At 49.4% G+C, this 10951-nt stretch overlaps 1 pseudogene; it reads right to left on the reverse strand.

The window, feature by feature from the left end:
- Window positions 1-4013: 4013 nt before the first annotated feature.
- On the reverse strand, window positions 4014-4189 carry LOC134899781 (U2 spliceosomal RNA; annotated as a pseudogene).
- Between the last annotated feature and the right edge of the window lie 6762 nt (window positions 4190-10951).

Here is a 10951-nt window from a genome sequence, read left to right on the forward strand (position 1 = left end):
GCTTCTTACGAGCCACACGACGACCCATTCCACAGAAAAAAACACCAATCATACGTTTCAACCAATCCCACCACTCAAGCACATTCGCAAACTCAGCCTTACGCAACCGCCACTTAGCATAACGCACACAAAAACATTGACGCACATATTCATCCTCAAGCAAACGCACATTCAGCTTCCAAACACCCCGTCCATACTCCATATCACGCGTACATTCAATCTTACACACTAAACATTCATGATCCGAATACACCACACGCCGCTGATCAAAAGAAATATATTTCAACTCCTTAACTAAAAAAACATAGTCCAAACGAGAAGAAATATGTCCCCTGTCCGCATGATAAGTGGATTGAGGACCGTTCACACAACTCACATGCGCCACATCCACAAGTGAATAATCCACAATCATCCGCTTAAGCATCTTACCCGTCACATCCACACGACCCACACTCGCACTCTGCCTATCAACACATTCAGTCACACAATTAAAATCACCCACTAACATAACAGGTAACCTACCAGGTAAGTAAAACACAATCCTATCAAACAATTCCTTATCAGCCGGAGCATACACATTTATAAGACGAAACTGAAACCCACGACACACAACATGCACCATCACACAACGCCCTGGTTCAATAACCGTATAGGACTGAAAAGAGACATCCCGCCCCCTAGCAAGAACCCCCACACCATCATTCCTATTCTTGCGAGAACCGGACCATATGGTAGCACCAGACGGCCAATCAGCAGCATCAGGAGCCTCAACAATACCGCATTCTTGTAAGCAAAATATGTCGTCGTCCCCCATGACTCAGAAGGTCGTTATAAATAGCCTATCTCCTGGCCCTAGATTTAAGTCCCCGCACATTCAGGGACTCTACCGAAAGAGACTGAGCCAGGATAGATTAACAGAAGAATAGGAGAGACAGCATTAGCATAACATACATAATATACAATTTGCAGACTCAAGTGCCAGAACACGTATCCAGGAAGGACTAGACGTCCTCAGCTTCCAAGTAAGGGACCACAGGAGAGCCCTCTTGCAGATCCCCTGCAGCAGACACAGGTGTAGGTGAGGAGACACAGGTGTAGGTGAGGAGACACATGTGTAGGTGAGGACACACTGGCTCCGTGCACCCCCTCCGGAGCACACACAGCAGCAGGGGCACCAGTGACCTCCATCTCCCCATCATCCAGCAGCAAACCATCATACCTGTTGGTAGTAGGAACAGGGGCCACAGTACCTTGGAGCCTAGAGCGCTTGGCAGACACAGCAGCAGAAAGTCCTCTTTTAGGGCGCACCAGTGTGAAATCCTCCGACTCTGCAGCCGACTGACAGCGGGTGGCTACAGGGCTGCCCCCACCACCAGACACGGTATCCCATTCCACTGAGCCCTCTGAATCGGCGTCAGAGGACTCAGTCCATTCACAGCGACGGGACCCAGCATTTGTAGAACTGACAGCTGGGCTGACAGGAGAAGGGAATTCATTGATCACTACGGAACCGCTGAGCTGCGGCGGGGCTTTGAGGTGACTCGCTCTCCAGAGTGCTCCCCCCGGCGGTAGCAGCAGCGGCTTTCTCCTCCTCTTGTACCCGCCTCCTGGCGGTAGCAGCAGCGGCGCCGTCAGCGGCGAGAGCCGCACCTCCTCTCTCCTCCGCTCTGTCCCTCCTCCCGGCGGCAGCAGCAGCGCTCACAGCAGCGCAAGCCGCGCCTCCCTTCTCCTCCGCAGTGATAGGCAGGGCGGGCTCCGTCACATCATTTGAAACAGTTTTGGCGCAAAGCGCCCCAGCAGTGTCAGGTAAAACAGCGGGTTTGGCGGCCATAATAACCGACGCTGTGCCAGACACCCCAGCCGGAGTGCTGGCCAGTACAGTAGGTATTACAGTGGAAGCACCAACATTCACATCAGATGACACAGGCTGGGCAGACAGCTTTTGTAGCACACTAGCAGCAGATGGGGGGGGTGTCCATAAAGCGCGTACAATTCCGCATAAGGCGATCTCACATAAATCACACTTCTTACGCTGGGGACATGTAGCAGCCTCATGGTTAGGCATGCCGCAATTCCTGCAACATTTACCCCGCATGCATGTGTCTTTAGTGTGACCAAATTGGAAACAGTTGCGGCAATAATAGGGCTGTTCAGGATAAAACAGATACCCCCTCACTCCCCCTATAGATAAATTGGCAGGCGGATGCATCACCCCACCAATCCCCCCAGGATCCAGGCGCAGCCTCACCCAGAACTTCGTTTTCCCAATGAAAATGCCGACATAGTTCTGTAGGCGCACCCCACCACGAACCGACGAGCAATAACGTGTCAGGAACGCCTTGATTTGGTCGGGCTCCACAAAGGGGTCGTACATATGTACTGTCAGTGGGCGTTCAGACCCCATGAATAAGGGCAGCAGTGTAATCCCCTGTAAAAGTGGCTCATTTAAATGGGCTCTTACCCTCTCAGACAGTCAGGCAGGCTTCTGGGTAATGGAAGGTGATGTCAAAAGTCCCAGCCATGGGGAATTCCTGGATACATTATACGTCATCCTTTGTCACCTGCGCCAGCGGTACGAGAATCTTGTGCTATAAGTGCATGAGCGTTCTCTGCTGTCCTCCAACTGATCTATCCACCTGAAAGCGTAAGGTATTCTTCATACCAGCCATTCTGGCAGTCCCTGGGACCCCAGCAAGCGACGATCCACTTCTCACGGTCAGATCAAGTACACAAGTGCACTTGATCTTAGCCAAAAGGCCGAGAAGCGATAACCCGAATATGGGCCAAGAGAGCTGCGCAGCCGAAACAAGATCTACAATCCATCATGGAGAATCACCCTCCCCCCCCCCCCACACGCTTACTCTATACTATCTGCAGATTGACTTGACTTTTGGCGGCGGCGGCGACCCCAGCAAAGAAGAAGGAGAAATCCAGACTGACAAGCAGGCAGGCACCCAGGCGCGCGCAACCACATTCCATCACTCACTCCTGCATCGTGACTTTTCTCTCCTGTCTTGCTGACTGGCTAGCTGATGCACAAGCATTTGCATTTGGTCCGCCTCAGACAACCACACCCACCAGACGTCTGTCTGTCTGTCTGTCTGTCTGTCCCTGGCTCTGTGCTTATCACACTTACACAATGCTATGCACTTCATCACTTAAGCAGTGGGACATTCATTCTGCAATGGAAGGTTCCCTGGCTGCCTTGAACCTGTCTCTAAAATCTGGATTGTTTCAACCAACCCGTTCATCCTGGCAGATTTCAATTTTTCCACTACAGTGTGAGGGCTCTGTGATGTCATCATGATGCACACTCTATGATGTCATCATGATGCGACACACGTGATGTCACAATGTGCTTGGCTGTACGGACTGCATTTCCTTGGCTTGCATACTGACATCCACTTGAGGGAGACACACACCAGGAGATCGATGCAGCATATAGATACTGCAGAGCTTGTGCCTTTAGTGCGTCTACAGCAACTATTCACACCTCCTGCAGCCAGCCAGCGTGGACACCGCCACAATTTTTTTTTTAATATATATATTTCTTTCCAAACAAAAAAGGGTCGAAAAGCCAAGCTGCAGGATGATGATGATGATAATAATAATAGTAAGTTAGGAATTTAGGAATTGATTTCAAAGTGAGAATGCTTGTTCGCTCGCACTTAGCATTCAGGAATTAGGCCTACGTAGGCCTCACATCCACATGGCCCACCAGCGTTTAAATTTGCCTTGTGTAGAAGGAGGGAATTCAATGGAGACAAGAAGTAGACGCAAAACAAGACCCCACACTGTAGTTTTCATGTGCTTTTAATAATTTTATTCATCCATTGAAGCATTCTGCAAAGAACAGCAACGCTTGAATACAATTTTGCAACAGTGTAAGCCTGCTTGCAAAATCATCCCCCCCCCAAATCCAGGAGTTTCGCAATGCTATGCTGCAAGAACTTTGCAACTCCTAGAAAAAAGCAAAGAAGTCGTCAGTAGTCTATTTTTGGAATACAGAATAGGAATGGTGCACCCGTCCCGGAGGTACTGCAATACCTGGTCAATGCGGAGTGGACAGAGCAAGCTCTTCTTCCATCTCCCTGTTCTAAAAATCCATTTAATATATGGCCCCCAGATAGGGGGCGTATCAGATATTAAACTGATGAGAACAGATTTTTTTTATTTTTTTTTATTATAGCCCGAGGTGCGGTGCTTCTTCACCCAGTGTCTGTGACCAAACGTGCTGTGGGCATAGGTTCTTGGACACTCTCCGAAAGGGGAAGGGCCCCGTTACTCCCCTACCCCTCAGAGCTGAAAGGCCTACTGAGGGGAAAAAGGGACTGTGGGTCCCTCCTTGCCGAAGCGCAGAGGGACCCTCGTGTATCCCCAAGGTTGGCCGAAGCTTCCCATTGGGGATCGTAAACAGCCTTTGGCCCTCCCCAAAAGGAGAGGGCCTCGGCAACTAGGGGAGAGGGTGGCCCATAAGGGTCTCACCTAAACCCCAAACAAAAAACCGTGACAGTGATACACTACAAAACATAAAAAAGTGCTAGTGTTGTGTAAGAGTGCAAAACACGTGCGTGGGCAATAAATAAATAGAAGGCCGGGGGGGGTTAAAAAAATGATCCTTGCCTTAGCCAAAAGGCCAGGGCAAAGGAAGTGGGTGCAGACAGGAAGGGTTGAAGTGCTAAAGTGCCTTAGTGCAAAGGTGGCTCGAAACCCCAGTGCATTTCCGGCACCCCTGTTCCTTTCAGTTCCAGGGGCACAAAACAGCTCGAGCTTCTAGCTGCTCCCGACCTCTCAGCCAGACCAAGTTTCATACCCACTCTGTGCCATGGTGAACCCCCAGTATGAGAGAAGATACTACACCGGGCCTTTCTCCACTTTACGCAAGGGGCCTTTTGTCATCCCCTTAGAAGGACGGTGGATACTAAGCCCAGTTTTTCTCCCCTCTCGACCAGAGGTATTGCCACATCCCGGCATGGTACTCCACAAGGTGTTTCTCCATTCCACATCTAGGAACCTCTCACGCTCCTAGTGTAAGAACAGGTACTGCACCCTGTGTTTCCCTCGAGCAGGTTTTTTTTTAAAAAAAACATCAGGTTTATGTAAACATGCAATTGTCCTATCCAGGACATATGTCATTCTAACGCCTGGTCAGTGCACGTACCTAAATCATCATTCTGGTTTACTTTATTTAACATTACTCTCTAATATAGAGAATCTCAAAATTTACTCATATTTGCATAAACACACCATTCCTCCATCTTTCCTCCAAAAACAATTAGGACACGCCCCAAACGAATACCTCAGCGGCCATTTTAAGCCACATTATCTCAACATTTTCTCCTTGTTGAAAGCTTTTGCCCACTCTGCAGATGGCACAAAACCTTTTGGTATCACAAGGAATCCGGCATCTTTATGTCTTAAACCCTAAATGCAGGGCATGCTCCAAACTCATTCTTCTATTTTCAAAAAAAGTCAATGGTATAACAGAAACTCTTTTCTCTCTTCTTTTAACCTTAGGAATCCCTTTTTCAAGTCTCTTAGGATCTTCTAACCTGGGTATTTTTCCTTCCAAGCCTTTCTGTTCTTCCTCTTCACTCACATCCTCCTCTGATGTTACCCCTTCACTGACAGTCTCCATACTGTCCTCTTCAGAGAGCACTACAGAAACTTTAGGATATACAGTCTCTCTTGTTTTTGGCACCTCAGGTACATATCCCCCTGCATTTTCCTTTGTCTGCTCTTTTTCCTCAGGAACATTATCCTCTTCCATTCCTGAGCAATCTCTGGCAGCATGACCACTCCTTCCACAGACCTCACAGGCCCTCGGCTCTGGACATGCACCAGCCTCATGACCTGTTTCTGCAACACTTCCCCTTGGGACAACTGTCTTTCTCATGGCCATACTCATAACACATTTTGCAAAACCTCGGTTGCCCTGGGTAATACAAAGAAAAACCCGGTCTTACCCAACAGAAAAACTTGCAGGTGGGTGCATGACTCCTCCCACTTCCTTTGCATCTGCTCTTAACTTCACCCAAAACTTATATTTTCCATTGAAAATTTCAAATTCGTTTCTCTGTGGGTTCCCACCTCTTACACTTATACAGTATCTTGACAGAAAAGCTCTTACCAGGTTCAACGACGTGTAGGGGTTATACACATGTACAATTACCGGGTGTACCATATAAGAAAACAGGGGGATAACCTTTATGCCTTCCATATCTGGTTCCATTCTTCTCGCTTGAATCTTCTCATAGCAAGGCAAGCAAATCTTGTCGTCATAAAGGGTAACGTCATATACTCCAGTGCTGGGAAAGTCTTGTACACAAAAAATATCACCCATAGACAACTCCGCAATTCCAATAAGGATCTTCTTCACGATGAAACCCAGATTGTTGCTATTGCTCATCTCCAAATCGACCTGAAGCCGGAAAGTATTCCTGATGCCGACCATATCTGCAACAGAAAAACACGCACAATCGCCCTCTCGTTACCCTAGGGGCCCCCCACAGGGAAGGACCCCCGAGTACCCTCCGGCCAATACCAAGGCAGCTCTGATAAGAACAGATTCATTTTTTTTTCTTGAAGCCTGAGGTGCGGTGCTTCTTCACCCAGTGTCTGTGACCAAACGTGCTGGGGTCATAGGTTCTTGGACCCTCTCCAAAAGGAGAAGGGCCCCGTTACTCCCCTACCCATCAGCGCCAAAAGGCCTACTGAGGGGAAAAAGGGACTGTGGCTCCCCCTTTGCCGAAGCGCAGAGGGACCCTCGTGTATCCCCAGGGTTGGCCGAAGCTTCCCCCTGGGGATCAAAAACAGCGTCTGGTCCTCCCCAAATGGAGAGGACCTCGGCAACTTAGGGGAGAGGGTGGCCCATGAGGGTCTCACCTAAACCCCAAACAAAAATCGTGACGTGACAAACTAGAAAAAAATAAGTGCTGGTGTGTTTCACAAAGTGCAAAACACGTGCATAAATAAATAAGTAAAAAAATTATTCCTGCCCTTGCCAAAAGGCCCAGGGCAAAGGAATATGGTGCGTCAGAAGTGGGGAAGTGAAAAGTGCTAGTGCCATCCTAGTGCAAAGGTGCCCGATTCACCAGTGCATATTCAGGCACCCCTGGGTCTTCTCACCCCAGGGGCACATATCATCTCAAGCTTTGAACAGCTTCCAACCTCTCAGCCAGACCAAGCTTCATACCTACTCTGTGCCAGGGTCCACCCAGTACAAGAATAGATACTAGACCAGGCCGTTCCCTGTCCAACGTAAGGTGACTACACCCCTTACGAAGTAGGGATACTATGCCTGGTTTATCTCCACTCTCGACCAGGGGCCTTGCCACACCCCGCATGGTACTCCACAAAGTGTTTCTCCATTCAACATATAGGAACCTCTCACGCTCCTAGTTTAAGAACAGGTACTCCACCCTGTGTTTCCCTCGAGCAGGTTTTTTTTTTTTTTTTTTTAACCATCAAAGGTTGGATTTTCAAGCAATACTGTCCAAAAGAACAGATAACAGGCGCCCAAGCTTTCAAATCCTTATCATCATTTGGTTTTATTTAAAAAATAAAAATAAAGTCATAATCACACAATAACAAGTCTCTATTAAAGTCATGGAGACTGTCAAAATACTCATAATTTACATAAGACACACCTCTCTTCCTACCAAAAAAGAAACCTAGAAACCCCAAACCCTTAGCTTGGGAGCCACTTTAATAATCTCTCTTAACTATCCTCTCCATAATTAATAACTAACCACATGTTTCCACTTCTTAGTCTTCCAGTACCCCTCCGCATCCGAGCATCCACCACCAGTTTTACAATCATACAAATAACACACATACAATTTACCAAGCACCATTCTAACACAATCACTCACAGACAGTTCCTCTCTTTTATACACACACAAATTCCTAGCATCCCACAATACCTCTTTCACACTTGCCATAATTACCCATAACAGTCTCGCTTGCACTCTCCCACTTGCACCTAATCCAAACATAACAACCTTCCATGTCAACATATCAATACCTGCCACTTCCTTACACACCCTAGCAAACGTACAATTCCAAAATAAATGCAAAATAGACTCAATCCCATCACATCCCTCTCTCGGACACGTATCCACCCGTACCAAATCACGCTGCTTCTGCACCTCACGCACTGGCAAAATCCCATGCATCCCCATCCACACAATGTCTCTCTGCCGATTAGTCATACCCAGTGGTGCAAGTAGAAAAAATGTCTTACGGGTACTGTGTGCGCGCACCGAAGGCGCGCGCGCAAAAAAAATGGGTGTGGCCAAATGCCACATGGGGCGTGGCCAATGAAAATGGGGGCGTGATACACATATGGGGGAGGGGCAGATACACGTATGACCCCAATAGTGCCAGATACACGTTGCCCCACAGTGCCAGATATACATTGCACCACAGTGCCAGATACACATTGACTAACAGTGCCAGATACACATTGCCCCACAGTGCCAGATACAGAAATGCCCCCAGAGTGCCAGATATACATTGCCTCGCAGTGTCAGATACACGTTGCCCCACAGTGCCAGATATACATTGCCCCACAGTGCCAGAGACACAAATGCTCCCACTGTGTCAGATATACATTGCCCCCCGTGCCAGATACAGAAATGCCCCTACAGTGCCAGATATGCCCCCAGTGCCAGATATCCCCCAGTGCCAGGTATACATGCCCCCCCAGTGCCAGATATCCCCCAGTGCCAGGTATACATGCCCCCCTGTGCCAGATATCCCCCAGTGCCAGGTATACATGCCCCCCTGTGCCAGATATCCCCCAGTGCCAGGTATATATGCCCCCCAGTGCCAGATATCCCCCAGTGCCAGGTATATATGCCCCCCAGTGCCAGATATCCCCCAGTGCCAGATAGAAATGCCCCCCCAGTGCCAGATATCCCCCAGTGCCAGATAGAAATGCCCCCCCAGTGCCAGATATCCCCCAGTGCCAGATAGAAATGCCCCCCCAGTGCCAGATATCCCCCAGTGCCAGATAGAAATGCCCCCCCAGTGCCAGATATCCCCCAGTGCCAGGTATACATGCCCCCCCAGTGCCAGATATCCCCCAGTGCCAGGTATACATGCCCCCCCAGTGCCAGATATCCCCCAGTGCCAGGTATACATGCCCCCCTGTGCCAGATATCCCCCAGTGCTAGGTATACATGCCCCCCTGTGCCAGATATCCCCCAGTGCCAGGTATATAGGCCCCCCAATGCCAGATATCCCCCAGTGCCAGGTATGTATGCCCCCCAGTGCCAGATATCCCCCAGTGCCAGATAGAAATGCCCCCCCAGTGCCAGATATCCCCCAGTGCCAGATAGAAATGCCCCCCCCAGTGCCAGATATCCCCCAGTGCCAGGTATAACATGCCCCCCTGTGCCAGATATCCCCCAGTGCCAGGTATACATGCCCCCCTGTGCCAGATATCCCCAGTGCCAGGTATATATGCCCCCCAATGCCAGATATCCCCCAGTGCCAGGTATATATGCCCCCCAATGCCAGATATCCCCCAGTGCCAGGTATATATGCCCCCCAGTGCCAGATATCCCCCAGTGCCAGATAGAAATGCCCCCCAGTGCCAGATATCCCCCAGTGCCAGATAGAAATGCCCCCCCCCAGTGCCAGATATCCCCCAGTGCCAGGTATAACATGCCCCCCCAGTGCCAGATATCCCCCAGTGCCAGGTATACATGCCCCCCTGTGCCAGATATCCCCCAGTGCCAGGTATACATGCCCCCCTGTGCCAGATATCCCCCAGTGCCAGGTATATATGCCCCCCAATGCCAGATATCCCCCAGTGCCAGGTATATATGCCCCCCAGTGCCAGATATCCCCCAGTGCCAGGTATAACATGCCTCCCTCCCCCCTCCCCTGCTCACCGCTGCCGCTGGCCGCTGCCGTCCTGTGTGAGGGAAGGAGAGCGCAGCCTGTGCCTCTCCTTCCCCTCAGTCTCCGGCGGGTGTCATAGTTTAATTCAGCGCCGATCCGTGAGCCAATCAGAGCTCGCACCGCGAGCTCTGATTGGCTCACGGATCGGCGCTGAATTAAACTATGACACCCGCCGGAGACTGAGGGGAAGGAGAGGCACAGGCTGCGCTCTCCTTCCCTCACATCAGCGGCGGTGCGAGGAGCGGCGGCCCGTCGGTGTGGGTACGGCGTACCCACGGCTAAATTCTTACGGGTACGCCGTACCCGCCCACTTGCACCACTGGTCATACCTTTCATACTCATATTCTTCCATACTTCTTTCACCTCCACAACATTCAATCAATGTTACACATACTCTCGCTATCTTTCAACATCTTCAAAACTTTCTGTTTCTCCTTAAAATCAATCATCCTCAACCCACTCAAACCAAACTTCCTAATAAACTTCTCAATCACACAATACCAACCCGGGCAAACAGAAGTCACAGGCCTCCTCAAATCTCTCTTACACCATCCCAAACCACACAACATCCATCCTGCCATATACTTCATCAAACAAGCTGCTTTATTGTCACTCTCAAACATCCTAATCACAGACACAATGCCATTCACCCCCAAAAACACTTAAATATTCGGAAAATCAATCCCACCCTTACCTCTAGCTTTCATCATATTTTCTCTCTTCATCCTCTCCATCTTACATCCCCAAACAAACAGAAACAGCATTCTATTGATCTTTTGCAGATTCCTTGCTCTTATTGGAAACACACAAACAACAACAGCGGTAAAATCACACTCTTAATTACCAACACCTTTCCTGTCGTAGACAACTCATGCAACTTCCAAAAATTCAATTTCCTAACAATCTTCTCCCCACACTCATCCCAACTCTCATTTCCTTTCAAATCACTCTCAAACTTAACCCCAAGCACTCTCAACCCCCCTTCCACACATTCCACACCCTCTATCCTCACACTACTGTCTCCAAAACATTTAAATTT

Source organism: Pseudophryne corroboree, chromosome 3, assembly GCF_028390025.1.
Source record: "Pseudophryne corroboree isolate aPseCor3 chromosome 3, aPseCor3.hap2, whole genome shotgun sequence".
Classification (NCBI taxonomy): Eukaryota; Metazoa; Chordata; class Amphibia; order Anura; family Myobatrachidae; genus Pseudophryne; species Pseudophryne corroboree.